Genomic DNA, 12,390 nt, shown 5'->3' on the forward strand with positions numbered 1-12,390 from the left:
TATTTAAATAAAGAGTAGTTGTGAAATTAATTCAGTAGGTCACACTGGCAGTTTTTAATGGAAAGAAATAAAATTGAAAATGGAAGATTGTGTCTCCTGTAGTAAGGGTCAATACTGTTTTGTGATGCTTTTGTTTCAGTTTTGAGTTGCATGAGAGAGAGAGCTAAGGTTGTGCATTGGGCTATGTGTACAATATATATCTGCACAGCAGATCAAAGTTTTAAAGAAAAGATTTGCAAAATGATGTACAAAGACCTGTATATTCTTTGATACTGAGATTTTAAAACAATAAGAACAATAAAACCCTTAAAGTCTGATATATAAGAATTCACTAACAGGGGATATTAAGTTGTTGAAATATTTTTTTGAAATTTGGCCTTCTTTTCCGAATGTTAAGTGCATAAATGGAATAAATCAAAATTAGTTTTACTGAAATACAGTTCTGAAAGAATTACCTTATGGTGTATTAGTATATATATGCATCACTGATACATTAAATAATCAGATCTAATAAGCAGGTCTGTGGACAACTGTGATTTCAAAGCAGCGATGACTGTAAGTGGACTTGGGGGGTAACTTCCAACACTGAAATGTGACATGAAAATACCAGTAGCTCCTATGGGTACAAACTCGTCACAACCACCAATATCACTGTCATAATTTGTTGCCTATGTTCTTACCTGTAGGAAATGCTGTATTTACATGGGAGTTAATGAAAAACGGAGATGAAGTTTTTTCCCATGTCCAAATTAAGAACCCCCGCTTTAGAGCAGCGTTATTGACCTAGACAGTAATTAGTTTCTGTTTTGAATTGAAATGTGGCCCTCAAAGAAGCCATGTTGGAAGTCCTAACCTCTAGTACCTACGAATTTGACCTTTTCTGTAAATAGGGTCTTTACAGGGGTGATCAAATGAAGTCATTAGCATGGGCTCCAACCCATTATGAAAGTGGAAATTTGGACACGGAGGCACATGCATAGAGGGAAGACAATGATGAAGACACAGGGAGACAATAACCTTGTCCCTGGAGTGTTGCAGCTACAGGCCAAGGAGCATGAATTATTGGCAGAAAACACCAAAAGCTAGAAGAGGTGTGGGAGGATTCTCCCAAATAGCCCAGCAGACATCTGGATTTTTAGCTTCCAGAACCATGAGGCAATACATTTCAGTTCTAAGCCCCCCAGGTTGTGGGACTGCGTTACAGCAACCTTAGGAACCCAATACAGTTATCAGATACCAAGTATGCTTGGTTGATGACTGTAGGTGGGGAATTGATTGCTTGCAGTTGGAGTAAGTGTCTACGTGTGGCCAAGTAAGTAAGCAGAACCCTGATAGTGGATGAAGACATCCCACCCACTCACCCTTTTTAAAAACTGTAGAGTGAATATGATAGTTTTCTATATTTTATACCAGTGAGTTCTTAACTGTACCTGGGCATTAGAATCACCTGAGGACCTTCTAAAAATCCTGATCCCTATCGCATCTCAAACTTATTAGAGCAGCTCTCTTGAGATAGGATTTGGCTACCAGTGTGTTTTAAAACTCCCACGTGGGCCCAAGTATGAGGGCCACTGCTTTACATACACATTTCAGATAGCTTCATTAAATTAGGATATCCTTTTGGTAGAACAGAAGCATATATTAAACCCTTTATTATAATAGGGTTTTATATTTGTTAAGTGCTTTGAATAGTGCCTAAAACATAGTATCATGTAAGTGTAAATAAAACAAGTAATATGTCCCTGGGGGAATACGTGGAAAATAAAAGTTATATTTCTTAAAAAACTTATATTTCTTTTTTTTTAAATTTCTTAATTTAAAAAAAATATGTGAGTACTGTGTGATTTGTGAGCATACCTTAGATATTGCAGTGTGGTACATAGTAGCTTCACCTAGTAAAAAGGAGAATGGTTACAGAACCTTCTTCTGCCATCCTTGTGAAATAGGACAGCGGGTGAGTATCATGCTGATGAAGGTACCGTGTCCAAGGGTTCCAAGAGGCATATGATAGTCTTGCGTGAACCTTTTTTTTAAAGATTTTATTTTTATTTTTAGAGAGAGAAGGGAGGGAGGGAGAAAAAGAGTGAGAGAGAAACATCAATGTGCGGTTGCTGGGGGCCGTGGCCTGCAACCCAGTCATGTGCCCTGACTGGGAATCGAACCTGAGACACTTTGGTTCGCAGCCCGTGCTCAATCCACTGAGCTACGCCAGCCAGGTTGCATGAACTTTTTTAAAAAATGAAACTTTGTTGCCAAATCTTGTCACTCCTTCTATTTGATAAATTGCAAAAGATTATGGAAATATTTTGAAAATTATAAAACTTTAATAGTTGTTTTCAAAGACTTTTAACCTACGTGTATTTAATCGAGTTAAATGACCTCTTCTAAATAAAGAGTTAACAATCACTGACTCAAAAATATACTTTGCAAGTACCCCTATCACTGTTGCTTTCTAAAAAGTTGCTGTTAGTGAGGGCCCAGAGAATTATGAAAAGATGCTCAGTATCACTAGCCATCAGAGAGATGCAAATTAAAACCACAATGAGATACCACCTCACGCTGGTCAGAATGGCCATCATAACCAAATCAACAAACAAATGTTGGAGAGGATGCAGAGTAAAGGGAACCCTAGGCACTGTTGGTGGGAATGTAAACTGGTGCAGCCACTATAGAAAACGCAATTTCCTCTGAAAACTGAAAATGGAACTGCTTTTGGACCCAGTAATTCCACTGCTGAGATTATACCCTAAAAGCCCTGAAACATCAATCCAAAAGAACCTATGCACCCCAATGTTCATAGCAGCACAATTTACAATAGCCAAGTGCTAGAAGCAACCTAAGTGCCCATCAGTAAATGGGTGATCCAAAAACTATGGTACATTTACACAATGGAATTCTATGCAGCAGAGAGAAAGAAGGAGCTCCTACCCTTTGGGACAACATGAATGGTACTGGAGAGCATTATGCTAAGTGAAATAAGGCAGGCCATGAAGGACAAATACCATATGATCTCACCTTTAACTGGAACATAATTAACAAAAGAAAAAGCAAACAAAATACAACCAGAGACATTGAAATTAAGAACAATCTAACAATAGCCGGGGTGGGAGGGAGGACAGTGGGGACAGGGGTTTTCAGAAGCTACTATAAGAGACACATGGATAAAACCAAGGGGAAGGGTGGAAGCAAGGGGAGGAAGGTGGGTTTGGATGGGGTCGGTTGGAGTGGTGGGGAGAGAATGCAGACAATTGTAATTGAACAACAATAAAGGAATTTAAAAAAATTGCTGGTAGTGTAGTAAGTCCACTGTGATTTGCTGTCAGACATCCCTGCCTTCTGTGACCTTGCATAAACAGACCTAAGACCATCTCCTTTTTGTAAAGTGAGAATTATAGTACTACCTAGTAGAATTGGTTTAAGTACAGATCTTAGCCATATTTGTCTTCTTGTTAGTGTTCAACCAATGTTAAGATAAATTTATTTTTACAACAAAGTGAGGTAGGAGTAGAGTCAAAAACGATGTCACTGAAGTCAAGGAAGGAGATTTCAAAACAGAGAGAAACATTGCTAAACAGTGAAGTAAGATAACAAAAAAGTATTCTTTTTGTTTGAAACTAGTTAATGACCACCACAACAGTAGTTTTAATGAAGTATTAGATGTAGAAGCCACCTTTCTGTGAATTGAAGGGTGATTTGAGGTAAAGAAGCATAACACTTTGGACATTGAGTGGTTTTTGAAGAAACATGAGTAAGAACAATGAGATGAAAGGAAGGTAGGTTAAGGATTTTTGGTCATTTGTTTTTGAAAAATATCAGGTACTCAAGCACATTTATAACTAATTGAAAGGAGTCAATAGAGTTTTTATGAAACAAGGTTTCTAAAGAAGTAGGATGAGATAGAATTTAGAATCTACAAAACACTTTGCCTTGAACAGGAAGATGATCACCTTGTGCTCAGGAGTGAAGGAGATGAGAATAGTTGTGAATGTAAATAAATTTTAGTTCACAATTAATAGTTTCTCTTTTTTTCAGTGAAGTAAGGGTCAGTGTGGGCTTCTGAAGTAAGGAGGCAGGAAGCTTTGAAAAGAAAAACTAAGATTAGCTACCAAAGGTAATAGGAAGAAAGAACTGAATAAAGACAAGGAGAACAAAGTCAGGCAATCTCAAAGACTGATGGTGGAAGTGGATGCCATAAATTTGTAAGAGTTCTAGTTTGTACAGTTGTATAAGTTAACATATACAACTGAACTTGTATAGCAGCACAGAGGGCAAAGGGTGGAAATGTTTCGGGATTATGAATTTGCAAGATAAATACTATAGAGAAGAGAGTCACTGAGGGCACACTAGCAGGAAAGTTGTTGAAATGATGAATGATAGTCTTAAGCTAAATAGGGCAGGAAATAAAATTGAAGAGACATGTATACTGAGAGCAAAAGGAGGAATCAAGAAATCATAAATCTTGAGATTATAGAATAAATGTAGGGGGAATAAGAAAATTTAAGAGCTGAAAGGATTGGAAGTTAAAGTCTAAAAGTGGAACATTGCTATTTAAGAGGTGAAGCACTCAATCTGAGCAATGACTACCGACCTACCTACCTACCTATAGATAGATGGCACCAGTGACCTGGAGCAAGTCAGTATGTAGCTGGCATGTATATCATGAAACAGTAAAGGAATAAACCTCAAGAATAAGTCTGGCTCTCAACTTTGCAACAGCCAAAGCAGAAGACAGTTTAAGGGCAGATTAAAATATGCCAATTGGTGATATTGAAATGTATTTTTTCAAAAATTATTTTCTTTTGCTGGGTTGTACTAAGAGCTACTATTACTTAAGCATTGCATTTCCCTTTATGGAAATAAGGAATATGGAAATACACTTTTCTGAGTTTCTCTTTTCTGTTAGTTTGAGTTGTAGAAGACTTTGGGTACTAAGAAAAGGAAATGTTGGCCTTCGTTTCCTTTGGTGGAGTTAGGGACAGGGCAAGTGAGGTGTATGGGTAGAGATACTAAACTTACCATGATAACTGACAGCTCTTTCACATAAAACAGAGGGGTAGTGGGAGAGGACAATATAAAATTTAAAGTAAATTTCATTTAGCCCCGGCTGGTGTGGCTCAGTGGATTGAATGCCAGCCTGCAAACCAAAGGGTTGCTGTTTCAGTTCCCAGTAGGGGCACATGCCTGGGTTGGGGGCCGGGTTCCCAGTCCGGGGCACACGAGAGGCAGCCACATATTGATGTTTCTCTCTCTCTCCCCTCTTTCTAAAAATAAATCAATAAAATCTTTTTAAAATAAACAAATGAATTTATTACAAAAGTGCTAATAAAATACTCGTACTTTCTTGTTACTGTGCTGAATGCTGAATTCATTCGCAGCAGCTTTGTTACTCTAAATCTAAACAGTTTTAACCGGGAAGAGTCTTAAACTGGTAAGGGTTAGATCTGTATTTGGTAATAACTTTTTCCTGTTGTTGTAAACCTGTAGTGCTGCATTCCTAAGTTCAGGAGGCATAATAATAACAAACTCATTTCCAATCCAGAGAGTGCCTAAGTTTCAACGTTGGTTGACTTAATAGAGCTTCCTTATATATTTTTTTTTTTTGCTTAAAGAGTGTAAATTCAAATGTGTATATAAGAATTAGATCCTGTTGTTTGCCAATAGATGAGGGTTTAATATACTTCTAATAACAGCAGTTTATGTTTTAAATTTTTATTACGTGTTATTGCCTATGGGAAGTTATAATACCTTTCAGAACATGGTAAATTTCATTTTTGACCAAAATTATTGAATAGAATGCTCAAGATTTTAAGATAGGAAGTGTCTATGAATGTACTAGTATTTTTTAAATAAGTAAATAGAATACTTACTTGTTTGACATAGTGAAAACTAGACTAAACATGAACCCTACTTAGTGGGTTCATAATATAAATTTCAAAGTCATAGAAGTCATAAAGATAGAGGCCATGTAAAATATACTCAAAAAGAGCAAAATTCTTAATTCTTCTCTATATTCTTCTCTTACAACTTTAGTGTGAGTTTTTGACATTTTATATATACTCTTTGCCTGGAAGTACACAATTCTTAGCAATCAGAAATATTACTGTCACTAGGATCTGCTTGGGGTTTTTTATGGCAGTAATAGTTTCTCATTGAACCATAAATTCTCTCAATCAGAACTACACACTGATAAGATAGCACGCAAACTCCAGTCTTGGAAGAATGTTTTTCTCAATGCAAATCCCTCATCAAGAGCAGTTGAACACTGGCTCCTGACCTCATTAATACTATGTTCTAATCATGTGTGCTAATCGAGCTACCCTGTGACATAAACATTATGTCACATGTTGCTGTATTCTGGTTCCATACTGCTAAACCAGTGTTAAAAATAAAAATAAAAAATGTAGGCAAGCTCCAAACTTTCTAAGTTTCACTTTATTTAACTTTGATATGTGGGGCTTTTACTAATTCTAATCTTTTGTGAAATTTTGTCACACTTTCATATGAGGTAGACTAAATTTGGTTAGTGTGTTTAGAATCAAGAATGGTCTTCTTGTACCATTTAGAGGTCTCTATTTCCCAGGCCTTTTTAATGTATAGCTTGCTTCACTTTCATTGTTCAAGTCACCATATGTATTGATTGGTGGCTCTGAAATGCAAAACAAAAAGAAAATTAAAATGAAGTTTGAAACACAAAACACAAGTTATTTTTATCAGTCCACTGGTTTGAAATGTAATTATTAGAGATTCTTTCCTTTCTCCTCTTGACTTTATAGAATGTGATATTTAATAAGTTACTTAACTTCCAAATGTCAGTTTCTCTGCCTCTAAAGGAGATAATATCTGACGTGCATATTATGAAAATCAACGAGATGATATAATTATATGCTTTTGTTTTTTAAATATTTTATTTATTTTTTAGAGAGGGAAGGGAGGGAGATAGAGAGAGAGAGAGAGAGAGAAACGTCAATGTGCAGTTGCTGGGGGTTATGGCCTGCAACCCAGGCATGTACCCTGGCTGGGAATCGAACCTGGGACACTTTGGTTCCCAGCCCGCACTCAATTCACTGAGCTACGCCAGCCAGGGCTATATGCTTTTGAAAACTGTAAAGCACTAAAAAAAGAAGTATAGTACTAATAGTATTTTTATAAAATTACTTTAAAAGTTTTAATTTATTGAGATATAAGACAACAATTAAATTAGTACAAAGGTTATTTCTACTGGAATATTTTATATCTTCTATATTGTTAATTATCAAAATAAAAACTGGAATATCTGCCAACATGGGTCCCCTAGGATTATAGCATGGCACATGCATTTGTCAAGGTTCAGAGAAACAGAAACAATAGGCTGTGTATATCCAGGGAGGGGATTTATCATGCAGTTGTGGAGGCTGGCAAGTTCAAAATGTGCAGGGCAAGCCAGCTGGCTGGAGACCCAGGGAAGAGTTGATATTGCAGTCAAGAGTCCCAAGATGCAGCATCCCTTCTGTCTCTGGGGAATCTCAGTCTCTCTGTTAAAGCCTTCAGCAGATTGGCTGAAGCCCACCCATATTGTGGAGAACAATCTGCTTTCCATAAAGGTATTCTGCTTTAACCATATCTGCAGAATACCTTTACAGCATCACCTAGACTGCTGTTGGAACAAATATCTGGGTACTAGATATTTGTACCCAGCCTAGATGAGTTGAGACATAAAGTTAACCATCACATCTGTGCATTTCAACAATTTTTGAAGCTAAAAAAATAGGGATAATTAGAGGCTACTTTGTGTAAAATGGGCATGCCTCTCTCCTTGTCACCACATTTCCCATCCTGCCTACCTCATGCATTTTAATCATGTGCTTTTGTCATATAGGCATATAAATTTGGACCCCAGGTGTATGCTGTGGTCTTATTTCTTTGTAAAGGAAGTATTTGTAAAAATTGGCATACACCTTGGCACCTGGATGGATACCTCTCTAATGTCATTTCTCTATTCTTTCACTCCAGCCTCATTAGCTCCGTTATTATCTCAAACATTCTAAGAGCGCTCTCATCTCAGGGACTTGACTTCTTTTTTCTCTGCCTAGACTTGATCTGTGCCCACAGAGGGCACAAGTCTGCTCCTTCACTTTGTTCAAACTTCTGCTTAAATGTCCCTGACCGGCCTACCCATTCATTCCATCCCTCTACTTGTTGCCCTCCTTTATTTTTCTTCATAGTAGACACACCCATATAGCACAGTACTATATTTGTGGATTGTCCTCTAGAAATTGAATCTTGGAAGGACACAGATTTTGCTTCTTTACCACTGTATCTGACACCTGAATCGGTGCTTGGCACATCTTTAATGGTCAATAGAATTTCTCTGAATTAATATATGCTTAAGTATTGTGATGCATCAGAAGTTTAACAGCAGGTTTTCTGGGAAGTGGGACTGACTCTAGCAGTTAGATTTATTATATATGTTGTAAGTGAGAGGTGAGGAAATTTTAACTTGCACTTTATACCCTAATAAAGTTTGCACATCTTATGTGTTACTTTTATATAAAAATGAGTTTATAATTTTTAAAAATGCCTTTATTCATAATAATCTTCACAACTTAAATTTTGTGCCTAGAAACAAATAACCATCTCTGAAAAATAGATATGTGTGTATGCATGTATGACAGCAAAATTATTTTCACTAATAGATTAGTGTTGTGATTTACAAAAATGACGAAATATATAAGGGAATAACAATCCAAAGCAGATTCACCTACATTATGAGCTAAATACCTATAAATGATAACCACATGTTTAAGTTTACCAAATATTTTACACTATATTTAAAGTACTTTACATTTTATAAATTCAAATACTTTTAAAAATAAATTGTTAAGAAAAATGCTTCCAACTTTAAAAGAAGTATTATAACATTAACATTCTTCTAGTACTTGGTAGAAGCAGGGGCCCAAAATAGGTTATGGAGGAAAAGAGTGGCTTTTAAAGAACTTTAATCCAGTGTCGTAGGTTCGATTCCCAGCCAGGGCACATGCCTGTGTTGCAGGCCATGACCCCCAGCAGCCACACATTGATGTTTCTCTCTCTCTCTCTCTTTCTCCCTCCCTTCCCTCCCTAAAAATAAATAAATAAAATCTTAAAAAAAAAAACTTTAATCCTGTGAACATTATTATCAGAAATGATGATAGAAGGAGAGAATTCCTTTATATTTCAAGAGACTTCACTCAGTAAACTAGATTTATTCAGCATATTTGAATTATAAATCTTTCTCTTTGCTTTCTATACCAGACATATATGTGTTATTACAGTCATTAAAATTTTATTGAATCTAAACTATAAAATATTTGACAAGTGGAAATAATAGCTAATAATTGAAGACCTTTGTTTTGATTAATTGTAAAAACAATACATAACAATGTTAATATACAGAATACAGAAAAGATATAGTAAACAGAGGTCTTTCAGCTACTCTTGATTTCTATAAACTTTCTAATGCCACTGTTGTCATAAAGAGCTTAGCAAATATTGACTGAGCACAATGATGATCCAGCAATATTTTTAAGACTTGGTAGCACAGGCAGTACAGTCAGATATCCCGGACTTAACATTGTCATTTTGCCATGGGGCCCTTCCACCTGGGCCTCTCCCAAAAGGATAAATGTTTACCTGCAGTTAGACATTTAAAAGTGTAAATATTTCAGTCTCAGTTATATGTGAAATAGCTAGAGTTTGCACTCTCTAAATCATGAAGTAGTTATTCTCCGAAGTTTAAATTGATGTTCCAAAAGTTTGCAAAGGCAAAAATAGGTTTAATTAAAAGTTTCCCCATAATTCCAAACAAAAATGTGTTTTATGAGCTCAGGTCAGTATAAAAATATTTTGTTCCTCTTACTATTTCAAGATACTTATGAAACTTCTGAGTTTATTAGGGTTTAATTTACTATTTTGTTTAGCTGTTAAGTTTCAACTGTTGTTGTTCAGTGTGTCTTGTTCCCTTTGGGCTTATAAGGGCTTTATGATTAGTTCTGATCAGATCAGAAACAGTCAGTTTCTATACAAAACAATCAATAAATTTAAAAGCCTGGGGATTTTTGTTAGCTTAGTTTTATTAAACGTTATTGATCTGATAACTATTTTAATTCACTTTAATCCATGAAAAGTTTAGTTGATCTATCAAGCTCAGTTTGCTGTTTTGAACTGTAAAAAAAATTTTCTAAAACATCAATTTAGAAAAGAAGTTCTAAGAAGTCAAACACAATGTTGACTCATAATTAAGCTGTATACATTTTCTGATTCTGTTTGGTTTGCTTTCACTTGTTTTTTTGTATATTTGTTTTGCTGCATATAATTCAGAATTGAAATAACCACTTACCTACTTATTCTACTCTTACCTGAAAACTAAGATGGAACCAAAAAGTCAGGTAGTTTTTTGTGTCCTGATTTGATTTTTAATAGGTATTTCTTTTTGGTTTATAATCAGTAACATGATTAACAGGTGACAAAAATAGACTTAAATTATAATTTGCATAAAGAAAGCTTTATTTCTCAATGTCATTTAATAAGGCCTTTATTTATATTTTTAGTTGTAAAATTTTTATGTTGCATTCATTCTTTTGGTACAGTATAGTGTTTTAATACAGAACTAACACTGCAGGAAAGACAGATGGTGAAGATTCTGGTAATTCACCTCTCTAAACCTCAATTTCCTGACCTGTAAAATTAGAACTGTAGTAATATCTGCCTCATACTATTTTTTGAGAAAAAAATGAAATAATGCATGTCAAAAACAAATCCAGACTTAGATATTTAATAAATGTCAAGTTTTGTTATTATAATTGCTATGCAGAGTTTATACTGAGTTGTCATTCACTTTTCTTTGAGATTCTATTAATACATTCCAATATTTTTTAGCATTTTGGCTCAAAATACAATATTGTAATTGCAGTATGGAATTATTTGATTTTTTATTAGTAAAAATTTTCACTCTAATTAGAGGGCTTATCTTTTTGTTGTTTTACATTACTTGGAAAAATATTTAGTCAAAATGATGTGCTTGAACTTACAGTTGGCCCTTTTTGTATAACCAGTTATTTTCCGGAGTTGTTTAGTCACATGGGAACATTTTAACGTTCAGAGACCTTAGAATTAGAAAATTAATATTTTTACTTTTCTTATATCCTTTTAAAAACATAGAGTGTAAATTCAAAATACACCATTTCTCCTGCTTTCTTGTATAAAATCTATCTACCAGGGAAAATAATAAGGATGTAAATTTAAAACAATGTTTCTGATTTTTTCTATCTTGCATCGTGGATTTCCCTACATACCTTAACCTTCTTTAATCCCTTCAACATCTTTGAAAGGTATTATCCCTTTTTACAGATGAGGAAACTGAAACACAGCTTTGAACTAACTTGCCCTAGGTCACATCAGGGCCAGTTGTAGAAGTACAAATATTACCTAAGCTATTTGCTACTTGGACCTTTTACTCCATCTACTAAACAGCTTCCCCCAAGCCCTGCCTGTCTCAGAATTACTGCTGAGGCAAAACTGGTACTTCAGCATTATTTCCTGATTTGGATATGCTTGATATGTTTATCACATAAAACACACCTCAGAGACCAGGTGAAACACATGTGAAAAAGATAATAGGATCTGACCTGCTTCGGAGTTCAACAGTCTTTGTCTGTGTTCAGCCAAACTATCCAGATTACAACCACAGTCAATGTCTAGATTTATAAATAGACTACTTCTGAATTTCTTTTAAAACCTTTAAGCTTCAGCATTAGATCATATATCAGACTACAAAAGGTAAATACTATGCCTGAAAGTAATTTTATCCACACATTCATTATTTTTACTTGTGTGTTGTAGTATTGATATCGTTGTTTTAGCAGTGCTCTAGCACAATCACTACTGTAACATTAACCATACTTACAAGTAATCATTAACCAAATAACCATTTTCAGTCCTATACGAGTTTAATAAGAGCATACTTTTTACTATAGACTGTGCAGTCTCCTGTGGAAAACAGAGTAACAAAAAATAAGATGCAATTGCTACACTTAAATAAGTTATAATTAAGTAAAAAGAAAAATATACTCAACATGAGCAAACTAAGATTATATGCTGTTAAATAAAATAATTTGGTATTACATTGGAAAGTCACAAAAGGGAGAAATTGCTGTAGACTGAAATAGACAGAGTTGCATGAAATGCTTGGGAATTGAGATATGAACAAATAGGATTCTGATAGAGAGAGAGGAGGCAAAAGAAGAGCATTCCAGTCTAGAAGATCAGTATAAGTAAGTAAAAATGAAGAAGTTGTAATGAGCATATCATGTTACATTATAGGGATGAAAGAAAGTTGCAAGAATTTGAATGGTGACATGTGTTTAATTTTAAGTC

At 35.0% G+C, this 12,390-nt stretch overlaps 1 protein-coding gene across 4 annotated transcripts in view; it reads left to right on the plus strand.

Moving 5' to 3' along the window:
- Positions 1-12,390, plus strand: part of MIPOL1 (mirror-image polydactyly 1) — a 306,644-nt gene that overhangs the window by 198,880 nt on the left and 95,374 nt on the right. The gene's annotated exons all lie outside the window — the stretch shown is intronic.

This window comes from Phyllostomus hastatus, unplaced genomic scaffold, assembly GCF_019186645.2.
Source record: "Phyllostomus hastatus isolate PE091 unplaced genomic scaffold, TTU_PhHast_1.1 phas_contig_62, whole genome shotgun sequence".
NCBI classification, from domain to species: Eukaryota; Metazoa; Chordata; class Mammalia; order Chiroptera; family Phyllostomidae; genus Phyllostomus; species Phyllostomus hastatus.